The sequence below is a fragment of the Beta vulgaris genome, chromosome 7 (assembly GCF_026745355.1).
Source record: "Beta vulgaris subsp. vulgaris cultivar EL10 chromosome 7, EL10.2, whole genome shotgun sequence".
In the NCBI taxonomy this organism is placed as follows: Eukaryota; Viridiplantae; Streptophyta; class Magnoliopsida; order Caryophyllales; family Amaranthaceae; genus Beta; species Beta vulgaris.
The window spans coordinates 45,317,442-45,339,539 of record NC_079208.1 but is presented as its reverse complement, the minus strand read 5'-3'; the positions used below and the strand labels follow the sequence as shown (position 1 = coordinate 45,339,539).

The following is a 22,098-nucleotide window of genomic DNA, read 5'->3' as shown; positions in this document are numbered from 1 at the left end:
TGTGCATGTTATTTTTGATGAAACAGATAAATTTGATGCAAGCACACAGGTTGAAGATGACTTCGAAATAGGATTGACAAAAGACCTAAGTCTTATTGATGAGACTTTGGAAGACGAAGTCATGGGAACAAAGCCAAGGGAACAACATCCTGTTCCTGTTCCCAATGAGGAAGAAGAGGAACTAAGTGATGATGCACTAGTGAATGAATCCACTATTGTTGAACCTGGTTCCCAAGTACAGGAAATGAAGATGATCAAGGAAACCAAGTTTCCATCCAGGATTTCCAACCAAAGCCTTGGAAAACTCATCGTTCCCATCCTGTGGAACTAATAATCAGTGACATAAATAAGGGAACTCAAACGAGATCTCAATTGAAAAACTTTTGTGCTTTTCATGCTTTTCTTTCTATGTTGGAACCTAGGAATCATGAAGAAGCTCTCACTGATGCTGATTGGATCGTAGCAATGCAGGATGAACTTCATCAATTTGAAAGAAACAAAGTTTGGCACCTTGAACCTAAGCCTAAACATAACAAGGTTATTGGTTTAAAGTGGGTGTTTCGAAACAAATTAGATGAGTTCGGAACTATCATAAGAAACAAGGCCAGGTTAGTTGTGAAAGGATACAATCAACAGGAAGGCATTGATTATGAAGAAACTTTTGCTCCAGTTGCAAGATTGGAAGCAATTAGAATCTTCATAGCTTTTGCTGCCTTCATGGGTTTCAAATTGTATCAAATGGATGTAAAATGTGCTTTTCTAAATGGTTATCTTAATGAGGAGGTATTTGTAGAACAACCTCCAGGTTTTGAAAATAAAGAATTTCCTAATCATGTCTTTAAGCTTGACAAAGCTCTTTATGGGTTAAAGCAAGCTCCAAGAGCATGGTATGAAAGACTTTCTAAGTTCCTTCTTGAAAATGAGTTTAAAAGAGGAAAATTGGATCGAACCTTGTTTTTAAAATCAAAAGGAAAACATTTATTAGTTGTTCAAATATATGTTGATGATATTATTTTGGTGCACTAATGAATCTTTGTGCAAGGACTTTGCTAATCTCATGAGTAAAGAATTTGAAATGAGTATGATGGGTGAGCTCAACTTCTTCTTGGGGTTGCAAATCAAGCAAACAGAAGAAGGAATCTACATCCATCAACAAAAGTACATAAAGGAACTATTGAAAAAGTATGGTTTGGAAGCATCCAAAGTTAATCATACACCTATGGGAATCTCAACCAGATTGGATGAAGATTCTATAGGAACAAGTGTGGATCAAACCAAATATCGAGGTATGATTGGCTCATTACTATATCTAACTGCAAGTCGTCCTGATATTGCTTTCAGTGTAGGATTATGTGCAAGGTTTCAAGCCAATCCAAAGGAATCTCATCTCACAGCTGTGAAGAGAATCCTAAGATACCTCAAGGGAACAGATGATTTAAGCCTATTCTATTCGAGGAGTGATACCTTTGAATTGAAAGGATTTGCGGATGCTGACTATGCAGGAGATCTGGTCAATAGAAAGAGTACATCAGGTATGGTTCAGTTCCTTAGTCATAGTTTAGTTTCTTGGAGCACCAAGAAGCAAAACACAGTTGCTTTATCTACAGCAGAGGCTGAATATGTTGCAGCAGCAGCATGTTGTTCCCAAATGCTATGGATAAAACAACAACTACGTGACTATGGAATCTACTTTGAATGTGTTCCCATCTATTGTGATAATACTAGTGCTATTAGTATTTCTAAAGATCCCGTACACCATTCAAGAGTCAAACACATCCATATTAGGCATCACTTTCTGAAAGATAATGTTGAAAAGGGTCTTATTAAAATGGAATTCTGTGAGACTGAACGTCAAATTGCAGATATCTTGACAAAACCCTTAAATAGAGATAGGTTTGAGAAATTGAGACTTGAACTTGGCTTAATTAAATTGAAATGATTGCTACATTATTCCCCTTTGTGTTAATTCTTTGGCATTATGTCTTGATGTGCTTTTTGATGTTTTATTTGCTTAAATACATCACAATTCTTATATGATTATTTCATATGTATAAGTAAAAATGTCTGAAAACTGCTCACCAATGTCCAATAATATTCCCCTTATTGTTCATAGGACAATTCTATGCCTTAAGTGAACAAAGGATTAAAAGAATTAATGGAGTTCCAAAGTAGCAAAATTTCATTGTTCCCATTCACTGTTCCCAAACGCTGTTCCCAATTCCCAGCGTATTAGAGTTAGATTTTTTTTCTTTTAAAATTCGAAAAACCAAAAATATTTGTTCAGATTTTATTTCCTAAAAAATCTGATTTTTCCTTATATCTCTCAAGTTAGTTGAAGATATTTTTTTAAGTTTTTTTTTAAAACAGTGTAAATACACGGTTTTATTTATTCTTTCCTTAAAACAAAACAAATTTTTTTCCTTCCTTCTCATAAAACCGAAAATTACTCCACAAAACATGACTACCAAAAACACTTATCACTCTCTCTCCTCCCACAAAGCCGAAAAACCCTCTCCTTCATCCTCTAAAATTGAATCACCAACACCCATGGATATTTCTCCCAATTCTTCATCAAGAATTCTAAGGAAAAGGAAGAAACAAGAAGAATCGGTTGAAATGGAGGTTGAAGAAGCTCATGCAACTAGTGAGGGGGAATCAGATGTTCCCGAGAGAGGAACAACTCGGTTGTTCGAAAAAATTCCACGGCAACTAGGTATGTGCATGGACTTTTTATTGATGTTTCTTGGTGCAAAAGAGTAAACTTTCGTCAATTACTTAATATGATTAAGTTTCAAGGTTGGGAAAATCTTTTTGTGAAATGTTATGGAAATAGTTTGATTCCTAAATTGATGGACGAATTTTGTGAAAACTTTTCCATGGATGAAGAAGGAAATTGTTCCACCTTGGTGAAAGGAACTCAAATTGATTTTAATGCAAAAACATTGGGTAAACTGCTTGGTGTTCCCGTGAGAGGAACAGATGTTTATTTCAAGAAACAACGTGGTTCATATCCATTTTCGGACATTTCCTTTGATCAATTGATTATTAAGTATGGTGTAAAAGGAAAAACTTTCTTGATCACAATCTTCTTTCCCCTTATCACAAAATTTTGTTTCACATCCTCAAGAAAGCTTTATTGCCTCGTCTTTCCAAACGTGCTCAAGTTAGCATGTTGGATTTAATTTACATTCATTGTCTAGCTTCTCACAAACACATAAACTTTCCTTCTTAATGATTCAACATTTGAGTCATTGCATTGAAAATGGATTTGTTGTTGGCTATGGAGCCTTAGTAACCGAAATTCTACTTAAGTTTAAAGTGAAAATTTCGGGAACTCAGTCCATAAGTGTGTCCACGGGAAATATGTTGAATGTGCGTGCCTTGAATAACTTAAATGTTTGTGTTGTGAATGGAGAAGTTATTAAGGGACGTGCTAATCTTGATGATGATGAGGATGATGATGATGTGGATGATGAAGTGGAAGAAGAAGAAGAAGAAAAAGAAGTTGAAGAGAAGAAAATCGAAAAAGAAAAAGAAAAGAAAAATCAAAAAGAAAAGAAAATTGAAAAAGAAAAAGAAGAAACTAAGAAGAAAGGGAAGAAGGTGGTTGATGAGGTGGTGAAACCGGTTATGAAGAGCACTAGAGCTAGTCAAAGGGTTCAAAATATGAAAGTGCTTAATTTTCCTATCTTGATGCCGAAGAAAGTTGTGAGGAAGATGAAGTAAAGGTGATTGATAGGGAAGATTATGAATCTAACCTACCTCCTTCTAGGGAACCGACTCCTGTTCCCATGGAAACCAATCCTCCTTTTCCTCCATCTCCACAAAAATCTGCCTCACCCTCTACCCTAGCACCACAAGATGATCTATCCCTCCCTCTACCTCAAAACCCTCCTGTTCTGTTCCTAAAGCTAAGGAAACAGTTGGTGTTCCCATTCTAGAGGAACAACCTGCTGTTCCCAAACCTAAGGAACAAACCGCAAACCCCAAGCCTTCTCAAGCTCCCTCGTCTTCTCAAAATCCTACCATTGGTTCTACATATACTCTAGCTCATGCTAGAAGGTTGGATTCTTTGTTTTCCTTGGTTATGGGTCATTCGGAAGCAATGATGGAGTTTGCTACGGAAGCTAAGGATTTAAATGGGTTGGTAAAAGGGGTTATGAGCAAAGTTGACAAAGCCTTGGATGGACAACAAGAATATGGCTCGGCTTGGTGAACTTTCTTCCTCCATTCAAGCTATGAACTCAGATTGTTGAAGTTGGAAGACATTGTGCTCAAGGGAAATGATACATTGGCCGAAAATCATCAAGAAGTGATGGCAAAGCTTCATGATGTGGTGGAAGAAGTAGAACAACCTCCCTCTCCTAAATCATAAACTTTTCTATTTAGCTTGTTTTATTTTTGTGTGGGAACATGAACTTTGTTTAATATTTGTCTTTTCTATCCTTCTCCTTTAATCATGCTACAATGGAACTTCTTGGTTTGCTTAATTCTAAGTTTGATCTTTTTGCATGTGTGCGTCTAAATGAATGGCTAATATTCTTGGATTGCGGTTTTTGAGAGTTGAATGCTTTATTTGCTTATACTAACCAACTTATTTCTTACAAGTTTGGTGTGTGATGTGTTTAGTGAATAATTTCATCTTTTGAAATCGTGGACTATGTTTTTGAAGATGCCAAAGGGGGAAAGATAAGGCAAATCAGAGTAAATTTTTTTTGTCATGGATTATGTTCTCATATTTCGACTTTACAAAATAAAATAACGAGTCTATAATACTTAATTTAACTTGGTTACATACTTTGTTAAAATTATTTTTATATGACTTATGTAAATTATTTTTAGTATATGTCTTTTGTTCCATCTTCAAAAAGGGGGAAATTGTTGACCCTTGAGTTTTGAAGATGACCTAACCACAAAAGACATAGTATATTTTATTTATGTTGTTGCAAGGTAATTCATGCTCGAGCTAAGAGAATACTTGATTGAAGATTAAAGCGGAGAATTAATCAAGATCGAAGTAAAGATGTTCGAGAAATGAAGAATCAAGCATGGAATGAAGATTAGAATACATTAGGGTATTTATTAATCTTCTTGTTAAGGTTGAGTAATAGCTTTATTAAGTTCGTGGTGAATTCTCAAAGGAACTTGGTTCTGTTCCCATGAAAGGAACAGACCTGGCACTATAGGAACAAGGCTTAGGAACAAGACTTAATAATTAGGGAACAAGACTTTAAAACTAATTTAGGAACTTCTAAGTGACTAATATTGTGCGCCTAAGTAATTGTGTGCCCAATATAGTTGTTAGAGTTTTTAGGGATAATTTGACTAAGATCCATAATTTTAGGAAGTTAGTTTAAGTTTGTTAGGAAAAGATTTTAAATAGATTTTCTGATTTTAAAATAACTGATTTTCAAATCTTATCTTTTTAAAATATATATTTTATCTTTTAATTTTATTTAAAAGATTTATTTTCGAAAAATTATTATTTCCGGTTTTTAAAATGTTTCGGTTTTTTGAAATAAAAAATCTGTTTTCCGGTTTTTATAAAAGATTTTGAAAAAGATTTTTTCCTAAAAACTAGCTAAAGATTTTTATTTATTTATTTCCTAAATTCTAGCTTACACGCCTAAATGATTTACTGCTACAGTTTATGGAGTTAGTGGATTTAGTGGCTAAGTTAATTATCCTCCAAGTATTTAATTAAATTAAATAAGATTAATTATTCTCCAAGTTTGCAAAACCACGTATTTGTTACTGCTTCTATGAAGTGAAGTAATGGATTAGTGGATGATGTACATGACATTGGAATAATTAATTTAATTTAATTAATTAATTAGAAATCATGGAGAACATGTGATAATGGTCTAAGTTAGTGGAAATCATGTCTTGTCTTAAAGTCTATAAATAGGCGCCTAATATTGAAAATGTCTGACTTATTAGTACACAAATGTGTCTGACTTAGTTAATTTGTCTTAAGTTATCTAAAGTGTCAGTGCCTTTCCTTAAGAGAATTCATACTTACATTAATCGAGTTTTATTACTCTTCCATTGTTTTACAAAGTGTATTTTTGAGAAAAAGGGTTTGAGTGAACTCTTGTAAGTGTGAGAAAGCTTTGAGTGAAGAAAGAGAAAGAGAAAGAGAAAGAGAAAGGAACTTCGAGTGAAGTTTGAGAGAAAACGTCAGTTGTTGGGAACTGTCGTTGGGAACTTGAGTTGAGTGACTTAAGTTGAGAATCGAGAGAAAAGTAATAGGTTGTAATCAGGATTGTTTTGGCCTATTATAGTGGAAAGTTGTTTAAAATCCCTTGTGGTCGAGGTTGTTTCTTCCTACTAGGCCTAGGAAGTTTTTCCTCGTAAAATCTCTCGTGTTCCCATTGTTTGTTCCCAAGTTTACTTTTAATTCCGCAAAAAGTAGTGCTTATTCTCTCACTATAATTCACCCCCCCTCTTATAGTGCTCATATTATACAACACTGTTAATGAGGAAAATTATAATTCTGACATAGTTTAGAAATAATATTCTTGATCGAGCCATGTAAACCGGATCTGAGTTTCCAATACATTCATGTTGAGTCTCGAAGTTCAACCAATGGGAAGCAAGGGAGTGTGAGAAATCGAAAAAAGAAAATGGAGGGTTTGATACTTATAGTGAGGACGATATGATGGTGAATGTGATGTACCATCAGGTTAAAAAACCGATACTAGAGCTAAATGAAGATTTTAAGGAAAATCTTTAAACTCAAACCCTAAAAAGAGCATTAAATCTTCAAAGATTGCATCCAAGAGAAAAAGTGATAAATTGTATTCTTGACTTTTAAATATTAATATGTGTTTATTTTCATTTACTTATTAACTTTTTAAAAAAAAAGAGAAATTTGATTAATTGAAGGCCAAACGACATCTATAATAGATATTAAGAAAAACAAGATAAAATTAAATAAGTTTAAATTAAATTGTCTTTGAAAAACTATAATGAACCAGATGGAGTAATACAGCGCAACCCCTTGTATTTGCTGAATCAAGCAGCTGTTGATAGTAAGTATATCATTCTGACATACTTTAGGAAGTGTACTAATCGAACCATGTTAATCGCATCCGAGATTCCAATACCTTCAGTTGGGTCTCGAACTTCAACCAATGAGAATAATTTTTCTACCAATGGAAGCAAGGGAGTGTTAGAAAGTGAAAAAGAAAATGGAGGGTTTGATACTTATAGTGGGGTCGATATGATGGTGTATGTGATGTACTCCAAGCTAAAAAAAACGATACTAGAGCTTAAGGAAGATTTTAAGTAAAATCTTTGAACTTAAATCCTAGTAAGAGCATTAAATCTTTAAAGATTGCATCTCAGAGCAAAATTGATAAATTGAATTCTTAACTTTTAAGTATTAATTAATCTCTGTATATTTTCATTTATTTTCTAACTTTTTTTAAAACAGAAATTTCATTAATTAAAGGCCAAAGGACATATACAATAGCTATTAGATAAAAACAAGATACAATTAAACAAATTTAAAAAATCCGTCTTCAAAGAAAATACAACGAACCTGATCGTGTAATACAGCGGAACCCCCTTGTATTTGTTGAATCAAGCAGCTATTAATGAGGAAGTCTATCTTTCTGACATAGTTGAGGAAGAGCATTCTTGATCAAGCCATATTAACTGCATATATGATTACAATACCTTCATGTTGAATCTCAAACTTCAACCAATGAGAATAAATTTTCAACCAATGAGAAGCAAGGGAGTGTGAGAAATTGAAAAAGAAAATGGTGGCTTTGATACTTATAATGGGGACGATATGATGGTGAATGTGATGTACCCTAAGGTAAAAAAACCGATACTAGAGCTAAAGGGAGATTTTAAGTAAAATCTTTGAAGTTAAACCCTAATAAGAGCCTTAAATATTTAAAGATTGCATCTAAGACCAAAAGTGATAAATTGAGTTCTTAACTTTTGAGTATTAATTAATCTCTGTTTATTTTCATTTATCTTTTTATAAAGACAAATTTCATTAATTGAAGGGTAAATGACATCTACAATAGATATTAAAGAAAAACAAGATACAATTAAACAAGTTTAAATCAAATTCGTCTTCGAAGAAACTACAATGAACCAGATCCATACGACGCAACTCCCTTGTATTTGCTGAATCAAGCAACTGTTGATGAAGAAGTCTATCTTTCTGACATAGTTTAGGAAGAGCATTCTTGATCAAGCCAATACCTCCATGTCGAGTTTCGAACTTCAACCAATGAGAAGAATTTTTCAACCAATGAGAAGCAATGGAGTGTGAGAAATTGAAAAAGAAAATGGAGGGTTTCATAATTATAGTAGGGACGATATGATGGTGGATGTGATATATCCTAAGGTAAAAAATCAATACTAGAGCTAATAAAGGAATATTTTAAGTAAAATATTTGAACTTAAACCCTAATAAGAGCATCTATACATCTATACATATATATTAAAAGGCGTGTGTGACAATATATACACGCCATGTGTCACCTCCACGCAATATACACACACCACGTGGCACCTCTGTTACTCCGCCAGAATTGTTCAATGTGTACACAAGTGACAAGTCATGTCAATTAACAAAAGCTAAATTTGCTTGCAACAAGATTCGAACCCGTTACCTCTTGCAATTATATATGACATAATTACCATCTCAACCAACTTTTAATAATGTTTTAAGTGTCTACATTATTTTATGTGCACCTTTTAAATGTTGAGTTTTCCTTAATATATTTTAATGGGAATTGAAAAAAATGCATATCAAATTTGTAAAACAGTACCAACCCTGAGCAACGCCCCAACTCAAATACTAGTTAAATCTTTAAAGATTCCATCCAAGAGCGAAAGTGATAAATTGAATTCATGACTTTTTCGTATTAATTAATCTTTGTTTATTTTCATTTATTTTTTTGAACTTTTTTTCAAAAAGAAAGTTTTCATTAAATGAAGGCCAAATGGCATCTACAATAGATATTAAAGAAAAACAAGATACAATTAAACAAGTTCAAATCAAATTCGTCTTCGAAGAAACTACAATGAAGCAGATCGAGTAATACAACACAACCTCCTTGTATTTGCTGAATCAAGTAGTTGTTGATGAGGAAGTCTATCATTTTGACATAGTTTAAAAAGAACATTCTTGATCGAGCCAATGCTAACCGCATCCGATATTCCAATACCTTCATATTGAGTCTCGAACATCAACCAATGAGAATAATTTTTCAACCAATGGAAAGCAAGGAGTGTGAGAATTAAAAAGAAAATGGAGGGTTGATATCTATAGTTGGGACGATATGATGGTGAATGTGATGTACCCTAAGGTAAAAAAACCAATCCTAGAGCTAAAGGAAGATTTTCAGAAAAATATTTGAACTTAAACCCTAATAAGAGCATTAAATCTTTAAAGATTGCATCCAAGAGCAAAAGTGATAAATTGATTTCTTGACTTTTAAGTATTGATTAATCTATGTTTATTTTCATTTATTTTTTAACTTTTTTTACAAACAGAGAAATTTCATTAATTGAAAGCCAATCGACATTTACAAAAGATATTAAAGAAAAAGAAGATACAATTAAATTCGTCTTCGATGAAACTACATTGAACCTGATCGAGTGATACATCGCAACCGCCTTGTATTTGCTGAATAAGGCAGCTGTTGATAAGGAAATATATCATTATGACATAGTTTAGGAAGAGCATTCTTGATCAAGCCATGTTAACCGCATCTGAGATTCCAATACCTCCATGTTAAGTCTCGAACTACAACCAATGAGAATAACTTTTCAACCAATGGGACACAAGAGAGTGTGAGAAATTGAAAAAGAAAATCGAAGGTTTGATATTTATAGTGGGGACGATATGATGGTGAATGTGATGTACCCTAAGCTAAAAAAAATGATACTAGAGCTAAAGGAAGATTTTAAGTAAAATCTTTGAAATTCAATCCTAACAAGAGCATTAAATCTTTAAAGATTGTATCTAAGAGCAAAAGTGATAAATTGAATTATTAACTTTAAGTATTAATTAATCTTTGTTTATTTTCATTTATTCTTTAACTTTTTTAAATAGAAAAATTTCATTAATTGAAGGCCAAACGACATTTAAAATAGATATTAAGGAAAAACATGATAAATTAAACATGTTTGAATCAAATTCGTATTCGAAAAAACTATAATGAACCAGATCGAGTAATACAGTGCAACTCCCTTGTATTTGCTGAATCAAGCAGCTGTTGATGAAGAAGTCTATCATTCTAACATAGTTTAGAAAGAGAATTCTTGATCGAGCCATGTTAACTGCATTTGAGATTCTAATACCTTCATGTTGAGTCTCGAACTTCAACCAATGAGAATAATTTTTCAACCAATGGGAAGCAAGAGAGTGTGAGAAATCGAAAAAGAAAATGGAGCGTTTCATAATTATAGTGGGGACGATATGATAATGAATGTGATATATTCTAAGGTAAAAAAAACTAATACTAGAGCTAATAAAGGAGTATTTTAAGTTAAATCCTTGAACTTAAACCCTAATAAGAGCATTAAATCTATAAAGATTGCATCCAAGAGCAAAGTGATAAATTTAATTCTTAACTTTTAAGTATTGATTAATCTATGTTTATTTTCATTTATTTTTTTAACTTTTTTTAAAAAATAGAAATTTTATTAATTGAAGGCCAAACGACATCTACAAGAAATATTAAAGAAAAATAAGATACAATTAAACAAGTTTAAATCAAATTCATCTTTGAAGAAACTACAATGAACCAGATCGAGTTATACAACGCAACCCCCATGTATTTGCTGAATCAAGGAGCTGTTAATGAGGAAGTTTATAATTCTGACATAGTTTAGAAATAATATTCTTGATCGAGCCATGTAAACCGGATCTGAGTTTCCAATACATTCATGTTGAGTCTCGAACTTCAACCAATGGGAAGCAAGGGAGTGTGAGAAATCGAAAAAAGAAAATGGCGGGTTTGATACTTATAGTGGGGACGATATGATGGTGAATGTGATGTACCATCAGGTTAAAAAACCGATACTAGAGCAAATGAAGATTTTAAGTAAAATCTTTAAACTCAAACCCTAAAAAAAGCATTAAATCTTCAAAGATTGCATCCAAGAGAAAAAGTGATAAATTGTATTCTTGACTTTTAAATATTAATTTGTGTTTATTTTCATTTACTTATTAACTTTTTTAAAAAAAAGAGAAATTTGATTAATTGAAGGCCAAACGACATCTACAATAGATATTAAAGAAAAACAAGATAAAATTAAATAAGTTTAAATTAAATTTGTCTTTGAAGAAACTATAATGAACCAGATGGAGTAATACAGCGCAACCCCCTTGTATTTGCTGAATCAAGCAGCTGTTGATGAGTAAGTATATCATTCTGACATACTTTAGGAAGAGCATACTTAATCGAGCCATGTTAACCGCATCCGAGATTCCAATACCTTCATGTTGGGTCTCGAACTTCAACCAATGAGAATAATTTTTCTACCAATGGGAAGCAAGGGAGTGTTAGAAAGTGAAAAAGAAAATGGAGGGTTTGATACTTATAGTGGGTCGATATGATGGTGTATGTGATGTACTCCAAGCTAAAAAAAACGATACTAGAGCTTAAGGAAGATTTTAAGTAAAATCTTTGAACTTAAATCCTAGTAAGAGCATTAAATCTTTAAAGATTGCATCTCAGAGCAAAATTGATAAATTGAATTCTTAACTTTTAAGTATTAATTAATCTCTGTATATTTTCATTTATTTTCTAACTTTTTTTAAAACAGAAATTTCATTAATTAAAGGCCAAAGGACATCTACAATAGCTATTAGAGAAAAACAAGATACAATTAAACAAATTTAAAAAATCCGTCTTCAAAGAAAATACAACGAACCTGATCGTGTAGTACAGCGGAACCCCCTTGTATTTGTTGAATCAAGCAGCTATTAATGAGGAAGTCTATCTTTCTGACATAGTTGAGGAAGAGCATTCTTGATCAAGCCATATTAACTGCATATATGATTACAATACCTTCATGTTGAATCTCAAACTTCAACCAATGAGAATAAATTTTCAACCAATGAGAAGCAAGGGAGTGTGAGAAATTGAAAAGAAAATGGTGGCTTTGATACTTATAATGGGGACGATATGAGTGAATGTGATGTACCCTAAGGTAAAAAAAACCGATACTAGAGCTAAAGGGAGATTTTAAGTAAAATCTTTGAAGTTAAACCCTAATAAGAGCCTTAAATATTTAAAGATTGCATCTAAGACCAAAAGTGATAAATTGAGTTCTTAACTTTTGAGTATTAATTAATCTCTGTTTATTTTCATTTATCTTTTTAAAAAGACAAATTTCATTAATTGAAGGGTAAATGACATCTACAATAGATATTAAAGAAAAACAAGATACAATTAAACAAGTTTAAATCAAATTCGTCTTCGAAGAAACTACAATGAACCAGATCCATACGACGCAACTCCCTTGTATTTGCTGAATCAAGCAACTGTTGATGAAGAAGTCTATCTTTCTGACATAGTTTAGGAAGAGCATTCTTGATCAAGCCAATACCTCCATGTTGAGTTTCGAACTTCAACCAATGAGAAGAATTTTTCAACCAATGAGAAGCAATGGAGTGTGAGAAATTGAAAAAGAAAATGGAGGGTTTCATAATTATAGTAGGGACGATATGATGGTGGATGTGATATATCCTAAGGTAAAAAAATCAATACTAGAGCTAATAAAGGAATATTTTAAGTAAAATCTTTGAACTTAAACCCTAATAAGAGCATCTATATATCTATACATATATATTAAAAGGCGTGTGTGACAATATATACACGCCATATGTCACCTCCACGCAATATACACACACCATGTGGCACCTCTGTTACTCCACAAGAATTGTTCAATGTGTACACAAGTGACAAGTCATGTCAATTAACAAAAGCTAAATTAGCTTGCAACAAGATTTGAACCCGTGACCTCTTGCACTTATATATGACATAATTACCATCTCAACCAACTTTTAATAATGTTTTAAGTGTCTACATTATTTTATGTGCACCTTTTAAATGTTGAGTTTTCCTTAATATATTTTAATGGGAATGAAAAAAATGCATATCAAATTTGTAAAACAGTACCAACCCTGAGCAACACCCCAGCTCAAATACTAGTTAAATCTTTAAAGATTCCATCCAAGAGCGAAAGTGATAAATTGAATTCATGACTTTTTCGTATTAATTAATCTTTGTTTATTTTCATTTATTTTTTTTAACTTTTTTTCAAAAAGAAAGTTTTCATTAAATGAAGGCCAAATGACATCTACAATAGATATTAAAGAAAAACAAGATACAATTAAACAAGTTCAAATCAAATTCGTCTTCGAAGAAACTACAATGAAGCAGATCGAGTAATACAACACAACCTCCTTGTATTTGCTGAATCAAGTAGTTGTTGATGAGGAAGTCTATCATTTTGACATAGTTTAAAAAGAACATTTTGATCGAGCCAATGCTAACCGCATCCGATATTCCAATACCTTCATGTTGAGTCTCGAACATCAACCAATGAGAATAATTTTTCAACCAATGGAAAACAAGGGAGTGTGAGAATTGAAAAAGAAAATGGAGGGGTTGATATCTATAGTTGGGACGATATGATGGTGAATGTGATGTACCCTAAGGTAAAAAAACCAATCCTAGAGCTAAAGGAAGATTTTAAGAAAAATATTTGAACTTAAACCCTAATAAGAGCATTAAATCTTTAAAGATTGCATCAAAGAGCAAAAGTGATAAATTGATTTCTTGACTTTTAAGTATTGATTAATCTATGTTTATTTTCATTTATTTTTTTAACTTTTTTTACAAACAGAGAAATTTCATTAATTGAAAGCCAATCGACATTTACAAAAGACATTAAAGAAAAAGAAGATACAATTAAATTCGTCTTCGATGAAACTACATTGAACTTGATCGAGTGATACATCGCAATCGCCTTGTATTTGCTGAATAAGGCAGCTATTGATAAGGAAATATATCATTATGACATAGTTTAGGAAGAGCATTCTTGATCAAGCCATGTTAACCGCATATGAGATTCCAATACCTCCATGTTAAGTCTCGAACTACAACCAATGAGAATAACTTTTCAACCAATGGGACACAAGAGAGTGTGAGAAATTGAAAAAGAAAATCGAAGGTTTGATATTTATAGTGGGACGATATGATGGTGAATGTGATGTACCCTAAGCTAAAAAAAATGATACTAGAGCTAAAGGAAGATTTTAAGTAAATCTTTGAAATCAATCCTAACAAGAGCATAAATCTTTAAAGATTGTATCTAAGAGCAAAAGTGATAAATTGAATTATTAACTTTAAGTATTAATTAATCTCTGTTTATTTTCATTTATTCTTTAACTTTTTTTAATAGAGAAATTTCATTAATTGAAGGCCAAACGACATTTAAAATAGATATTAAGGAAAAACATGATAAATTAAACATGTTTGAATCAAATTCGTATTCGAAAAAACTATAATGAACCAGATCGAGTAATACAGTGCAACTCCCTTGTATTTGCTGAATCAAGCAGCTGTTGATGAAGAAGTCTATCATTCTAACATAGTTTAGAAAGAGAATTCTTGATCGAGCCATGTTAACTGCATTTGAGATTCTAATACCTTCATGTTGAGTCTCGAACTTCAACCAATGAGAATAATTTTTCAACCAATGGGAAGCAAGAGAGTGTGAGAAATCGAAAAAGAAAATGGAGCGTTTCATAATTATAGGGGGACGATATGATAATGAATGTGATATATTCTAAGGTAAAAAAAACTAATACTAGAGCTAATAAAGGAGTATTTTAAGTTAAATCCTTGAACTTAAACCCTATAAGAGCATTAAATCTATAAAGATTGCATCCAAGAGCAAAGTGATAAATTTAATTCTTAACTTTTAAGTATTGATTAATCTATGTTTATTTTCATTTATTTTTTTAACTTTTTTTAAAAAATAGAAATTTTATTAATTGAAGGCCAAACGACATCTACAAGAAATATTAAAGAAAAATAAGATACAATTAAACAAGTTTAAATCAAATTTATCTTTGAAGAAACTACAATGAATCAGATCGAGTTATACAACGCAACCCCCATGTATTTGCTGAATCAAGGAGCTGTTAATGAGGAAGTTTATAATTCTGACATAGTTTAGAAATAATATTCTTGATCGAGCCATGTAAACCAGATCTGAGTTTCCAATACATTCATGTTGAGTCTCGAACTTCAACCAATGGGAAGCAAGGGAGTGTGAGAAATCGAAAAAAGAAAATGGCGGGTTTGATACTTATAGTGGGGACGATATGATGGTGAATGTGATGTACCATCAGGTTAAAAAACCGATACTAGAGCTAAATGAAGATTTTAAGTAAAATCTTTAAACTCAAACCCTAAAAAAAGCATTAAATCTTCAAAGATTGCATCCAAGAGAAAAAGTGATAAATTGTATTCTTGACTTTTAAATATTAATTTGTGTTTATTTTCATTTACTTATTAACTTTTTAAAAAAAGAGAAATTTGATTAATTGAAGGCCAAACGACATCTACAATAGATATTAAAGAAAAACAAGATAAAATTAAATAAGTTTAAATTAAATTTGTCTTTGAAGAAACTATAATGAACCAGATGGAGTAATACAGCGCAACCCCCTTGTATTTGCTGAATCAAGCAGCTGTTGATGAGTATAAGATATCATTCTGACATACTTTAGGAAGAGCATACTTAATCGAGCCATGTTAACCGCATCCGAGATTCCAATACCTTCATGTTGGGTCTCGAACTTCAACCAATGAGAATAATTTTTCTACCAATGGGAAGCAAGGGAGTGTTAGAAAGTGAAAAAGAAAATGGAGGGTTTGATACTTATAGTGGGGTCGATATGATGGTGTATGTGATGTACTCCAAGCTAAAAAAAACGATACTAGAGCTTAAGGAAGATTTTAAGTAAAATCTTTGAACTTAAATCCTGTAAGAGCATTAAATCTTTAAAGATTGCATCTAGAGCAAATTGATAAATTGAATTCTTAACTTTTAAGTATTAATTAATCTCTGTATTATTTATTTTCTAACTTTTTTTAAAACAGAAATTTCATTAATTAAAGGCCAAAGGACATCTACAATAGCTATTAGAAAAAACAAGATACAATTAAACAAATTTAAAAAATCCGTCTTCAAAGAAAATACAACGAACCTGATCGTGTAATACAGCGGAACCCCCTTGTATTTGTTGAATCAAGCAGCTATTAATGAGGAAGTCTATCTTTCTGACATAGTTGAGGAAGAGCATTCTTGATCAAGCCATATTAACTGCATATATGATTACAATACCTTCATGTTGAATCTCAAACTTCAACCAATGAGAATAAATTTTCAACCAATGAGAAGCAAGGGAGTGTGAGAAATTGAAAAAGAAAATGGTGGCTTTGATACTATAATGGGGACGATATGATGGTGAATGTGATGTACCCTAAGGTAAAAAAACCGATACTAGAGCTAAAGGGAGATTTTAAGTAAAATCTTTGAAGTTAAACCCTAATAAGAGCCTTAAATATTTAAAGATTGCATCTAAGACCAAAAGTGATAAATTGAGTTCTTAACTTTTGAGTATTAATTAATCTCTGTTTATTTTCATTTATCTTTTTATAAAGACAAATTTCATTAATTGAAGGGTAAATGACATCTACAATAGATATTAAAGAAAACAAGATACAATTAAACAAGTTTAAATCAAATTCGTCTTCGAAGAAACTACAATGAACCAGATCCATACGACGCAACTCCCTTGTATTTGCTGAATCAAGCAACTGTTGATGAAGAAGTCTATCTTTCTGACATAGTTTAGGAAGAGCATTCTTGATCAAGCCAATACCTCCATGTTGAGTTTCGAACTTCAACCAATGAGAAGAATTTTTCAACCAATGAGAAGCAATGGAGTGTGAGAAATGAAAAAGAAAATGGAGGTTTCATAATTATAGTAGGGACGATATGATGGTGGATGTGATATATCCTAAGGTAAAAAATCAATACTAGAGCTAATAAAGGAATATTTTAAGTAAAATCTTTGAACTTAAACCCTAATAAGAGCATCTATATATCTATACATATATATTAAAAGGCGTGTGTGACAATATATACACGCCATATGTCACCTCCACGCAATATACACACACCATGTGGCACCTCTTTACTCCACAAGAATTGTTCAATGTGTACACAAGTGACAAGTCATGTCAATTAACAAAAGCTAAATTAGCTTTGCAACAAGATTTGAACCCGTGACCTCTTGCACTTATATATGACATAATTACCATCTCAACCAACTTTTAATAATGTTTTAAGTGTCTACATTATTTTATGTGCACCTTTTAAATGTTGAGTTTTCCTTAATATATTTTAATGGGAATTGAAAAAAATGCATATCAAATTTGTAAAACAGTACCAACCCTGAGCAACGCCCCAGCTCAAATACTAGTTAAATCTTTAAAGATTCCATCCAAAAGCGAAAGTGATAAATTGAATTCATGACTTTTTCGTATTAATTAATCTTTGTTTATTTTCATTTATTTATTTTTAACTTTTTTTCAAAAAGAAAGTTTTCATTAAATGAAGGCCAAATGACATATACAATTGATATTAAAGAAAAACAAGATACAATTAAACAAGTTCAAATCAAATTCGTCTTCGAAGAAACTACAATGAAGCAGATCGAGTAATACAACACAACCTCCTTGTATTTGCTGAATCAAGTAGTTGTTGATGAGGAAGTCTATCATTTTGACATAGTTTAAAAAGAACATTCTTGATCGAGCCAATGCTAACCGCATCCGATATTCCAATACCTTCATGTTGAGTCTCGAACATCAACCAATGAGAATAATTTTTCAACCAATGGAAAGCAAGGGAGTGTGAGAATTGAAAAAGAAAATGGAGGGGTTGATATCTATAGTTGGGACGATATGATGGTGAATGTGATGTACCCTAAGGTAAAAAAAACCAATACTAGAGCTAAAGGAAGATTTTAAGAAAAATATTTGAACTTAAACCCTAATAAGAGCATTAAATCTTTAAAGATTGCATCCAAGAGCAAAAGTGATAAATTGATTTCTTGACTTTAAGTATTGATTAATCTATGTTTATTTTCATTTATTTTTTAACTTTTTTTACAAACAGAGAAATTTCATTAATTGAAAGCCAATCGACATTTACAAAAGATATTAAAGAAAAAGAAGATACAATTAAATTCGTCTTCGATGAAACTACATTGAACCTGATCGAGTGATACATCGCAACACGCCTTGTATTTGCTGAATAAGGCAGCTGTCGAAGGAAATATAATCATTATGACATAGTTAGGAAGAGCATTCTTGATCAAGCCATGTTAACCGCATCTGAGATTCGAATACCTCCATGTTAAGTCTCGAACTACAACCAATGAGAATAACTTTTCAACCAATGGGACGCAAGAGAGTGTGAGAAATTGAAAAAGAAAATCGAAGGTTTGATATTTATAGTGGGGACGATATGATGGTGAATGTGATGTACCTAAGCTAAAAAAATGATACTAGAGCTAAAGGAGATTTTAAGTAAAATCTTTGAAATTCAATCCTAACAAGAGCATTAAATCTTTAAAGATTGCATCTAAGAGCAAAAGTGATAAATTGAATTATTAACTTTAAGTATTAATTAATCTCTGTTTATTTTCATTTATTTTTTAACTTTTTTTAATAGAGAAATTTCATTAATTGAAGGCCAGACGACATTTAAAATAGATATTAAGGAAAAACATGATAAATTAAACATGTTTGAATCAAATTCGTATTCGAAAAAGTATAATGAACCAGATCGAGTAATACAGTGCAACTCCCTTGTATTTGCTGAATCAAGCAGCTGTTGATGAAGAAGTCTATCATTCTAACATAGTTTAGAAAGAGAATTCTTGATCGAGCCATCTTAACTGCATTTGAGATTCTAATACCTTCATGTTGAGTCTCGAACTTCAACCAATGAGAATAATTTTTCAACCAATGGGAAGCAAGAGAGTGTGAGAAATCGAAAAGAAAATGGAGCGTTTCATAATTATAGTGGGGACGATATGATAATGAATGTGATATATTCAAGGTAAAAAAACTAATACTAGAGCTAATAAAGGAGTACTTTAAGTTAAATCCTTGAACTTAAACCCTAATAAGAGCATTAAATCTATAAAGATTGCATCCAAGAGCAAAGTGATAAATTTAATTCTTAACTTTTAAGTATTGATTAATCTATGTTTATTTTCATTTATTTTTTTTAACTTTTTTTTAAAAATAGAAATTTTATTAATTGAAGGCCAAACGACATCTACAAGAAATATTAAAGAAAAATATGATACAATTAAACAAGTTTAAATCAAACTCGTCTTCGAAAAAACTACAATGAACCAGATCTAGTAAAACGGTGCAACCCCATTGTATTTGCTGAATGCAGCAGTAGTTGATGAAGAAGTCTATCATTCTGTAATCCTCCTATTTTTAAAGAGCATTTTATTAATTGCTAAGTATGATAATTAGCGTGATTATATTAACACTCCCCGAGTTTATAAAAAAAAATAATTTGAATTTGGTTGTACACTAATTGAAAAGCTAATTATGATATTTTATAAGTAAGATTGATTTCAATGTATTAAGACAAAAGGGAACGACAATGTTACAATTATAAAGTGGTGTTCTCTTATATGATTTTATAATTGATATTTTGGTATAAGTTGTTGTATCTTGTTAACCAAATTAGTGTCTTAAATAAAAGAAAGAAAATCGACCCATCATCTTTACTTTCCTTCTCGTGGCTTCATATAAAGGTGCCACATTATTCTTTTGTTGTCAAACTTTTGTTTCATTTTCAACAAAATAAAAGAAACCCAAAACCCAACCCAATTTTTTAGTTTCATTATTATTGCATCATCTCTCTCACTCAAATTGTTGATGCCGGTGGCTTGAATAACCCGGCCACTACTGTCCCATGATTTTCTTTCTCCTTTGCTCTGTTCTGTCCGTTGATTTCAAGCAACATGAACTCATTTTTAGTCTTTGTTCCTTCATAAAAGTTGTAGATCTCTTCGAGTTATTGAATTTAGGCTCAAAAATTTCTTCAATCGGAGTTCGAAGCTAGGAGTTATGCTCTCTGAAAGTTGTAGTTGTTGCTGCCCCTGTTGTTGCGTTGCTACAACGTATTGTAGCTGATGTATGCTACCTCTTTTCAGTTTGATTTCTGTTTATAAGGAAACCCAAATCAATCTGATTCAAATTCTACCGAGGTATAATCTTCACCTTATGATTTCTTTTCCATTCTTACTACTTCAAAACAAAGTATTGGATTTATACTAGTAGTATTGGATTTAATTGTTTGTGATTGAAATTGAATTGGGATTTTTGATTTGAAGGTTGTGAGCATGAATTGATTGAGTAGAATAGTTAGTTTGGATTGGTAAAATGATGATTAAACTTGTTAGTATGAGTTGGGATGGCTTGAGGTTTGATTGAATACAAGGTTTGTATCTTAATGCGATGTAGAACAATAAAGTGTTGTAATTTGTAAGCAAAACAGGTCAGTTTTGTAAATTGCATGTTTTGACAGTTTCTGAACATTTTTAGCAAAAATACTATTCACAAAAGTTGTTCGTATCAAAATTTTGCTCAAGATAGGCTCAAGAAACACTTGATTTGGAGTTCAAATGAGGAAATTATGTCCATTTTAAGTTTCTGCTGAAATTAATAACTTGTATATTAGTTTCGAGTGTTTTAAGTTTGAATGTTTTCATGTGAATGTTTCCTAATGGATTTTGGAGTACCTAAATATATATTATGAAACTTAAGTATTGGTTTTATATAAACTAATAGAGATTTTTAGTATTGTTAGTATTAGTTAGTTATGTCATTTGAAGTAAGAGGCTCATATTTTATAAAACTAGAGTTACTTAAAGTTCATTACTAGTTAGCCAAGTCTATTATTATTTATTGAATACATATATGTTATTTATGTAGCTTTCGAGTTCATTAAAGTGTCGTTTTGGAGGTGGTTGTTTTGCTGTGATTAGTAAGAGGTAAGATTTCTTACTCAATTTTTTTTATAGTTTACAAGCAAAGTATTAAAATTGTGATTTGGTTTGATAAAGAGGATATTCCTCTAAAGATCGAAAGTTTAGTTTTCAAATAAACTTTTGTAGTTTACAAGAAGTGTTTTTAAAGAATCTCGATTTTGTTGAGAATCGATCGAATGGGAGGATGTTCCTCCATATAGAAAGTTTGGTTTTCGAACTGCAATTAAAGGAAAGATTATAAAAAGATATATCGAATAGTTTTATCTTTTGAAAGTTGACGGGATTACCTAAGTGGTATCTCAAGGAATTAGAACTTCGTCGTGTTCGTCTCGACTTTGCAGATACAAAATAGTTGGGGGTACGTTGATCAGTACCTCTGATGTAGATCTTCTGCTGCGGTTTGGCCGTATGTAGGGTGTGCACACTAGGGGTCTTTGTCTATAGTTATCCGGAGGGCCTAGCTAGCCCAAAGGTAAGGAAAATTTGTTCTACTCCATAGATTTATCACTCTTTCTCCGTGAAAGAAAAAGAAAGAAAGGATTTGTTTAGAAAAAAAAGGACTTGATTTCAAAGAAGGAAAAGGAAAGTATTTGTTTTTGAGAAGAAATAAAGAAAATATTTTATAAAGTTTGTTATTTTATTTGTATCCGTTGAAAGAAAAGGATTTGTAGGATATGTTTAATGTATCCTACCTGCATATATATTTGGCTTTATGGTATGAAATCTTGCTCAGCCAGTTTGGCTGATACTACATGCCCGGTATATGCAGGTACATGAAGGTAATGTATAATGAAGAAGGTTCGATGTTCGAAGTTTGCTGTATGCTTTATACTATTTGTATCGCGGCGAGGACGATCAACTTTGTAATATTATAATAGTTAATCTGTAATTAAATTAAAAAGGTTTAAGTTTGTAAAGTTTGAACTTGTTTGGGTTGCTGGATTTTG

At 31.7% G+C, this 22,098-nt stretch overlaps 1 long non-coding RNA gene across 1 annotated transcript; it reads left to right on the top strand.

The window, feature by feature from the left end:
- The first annotated feature begins 19,931 nt into the window (after nt 1-19,931).
- On the top strand, nt 19,932-22,068 carry LOC125499428 (uncharacterized). The gene is made up of 3 exons (XR_007276312.2): nt 19,932-20,368; nt 21,096-21,154; nt 21,921-22,068. It is a non-coding gene; the product is annotated as an uncharacterized LOC125499428 (long non-coding RNA).
- The last annotated feature ends 30 nt before the right edge of the window (nt 22,069-22,098 follow it).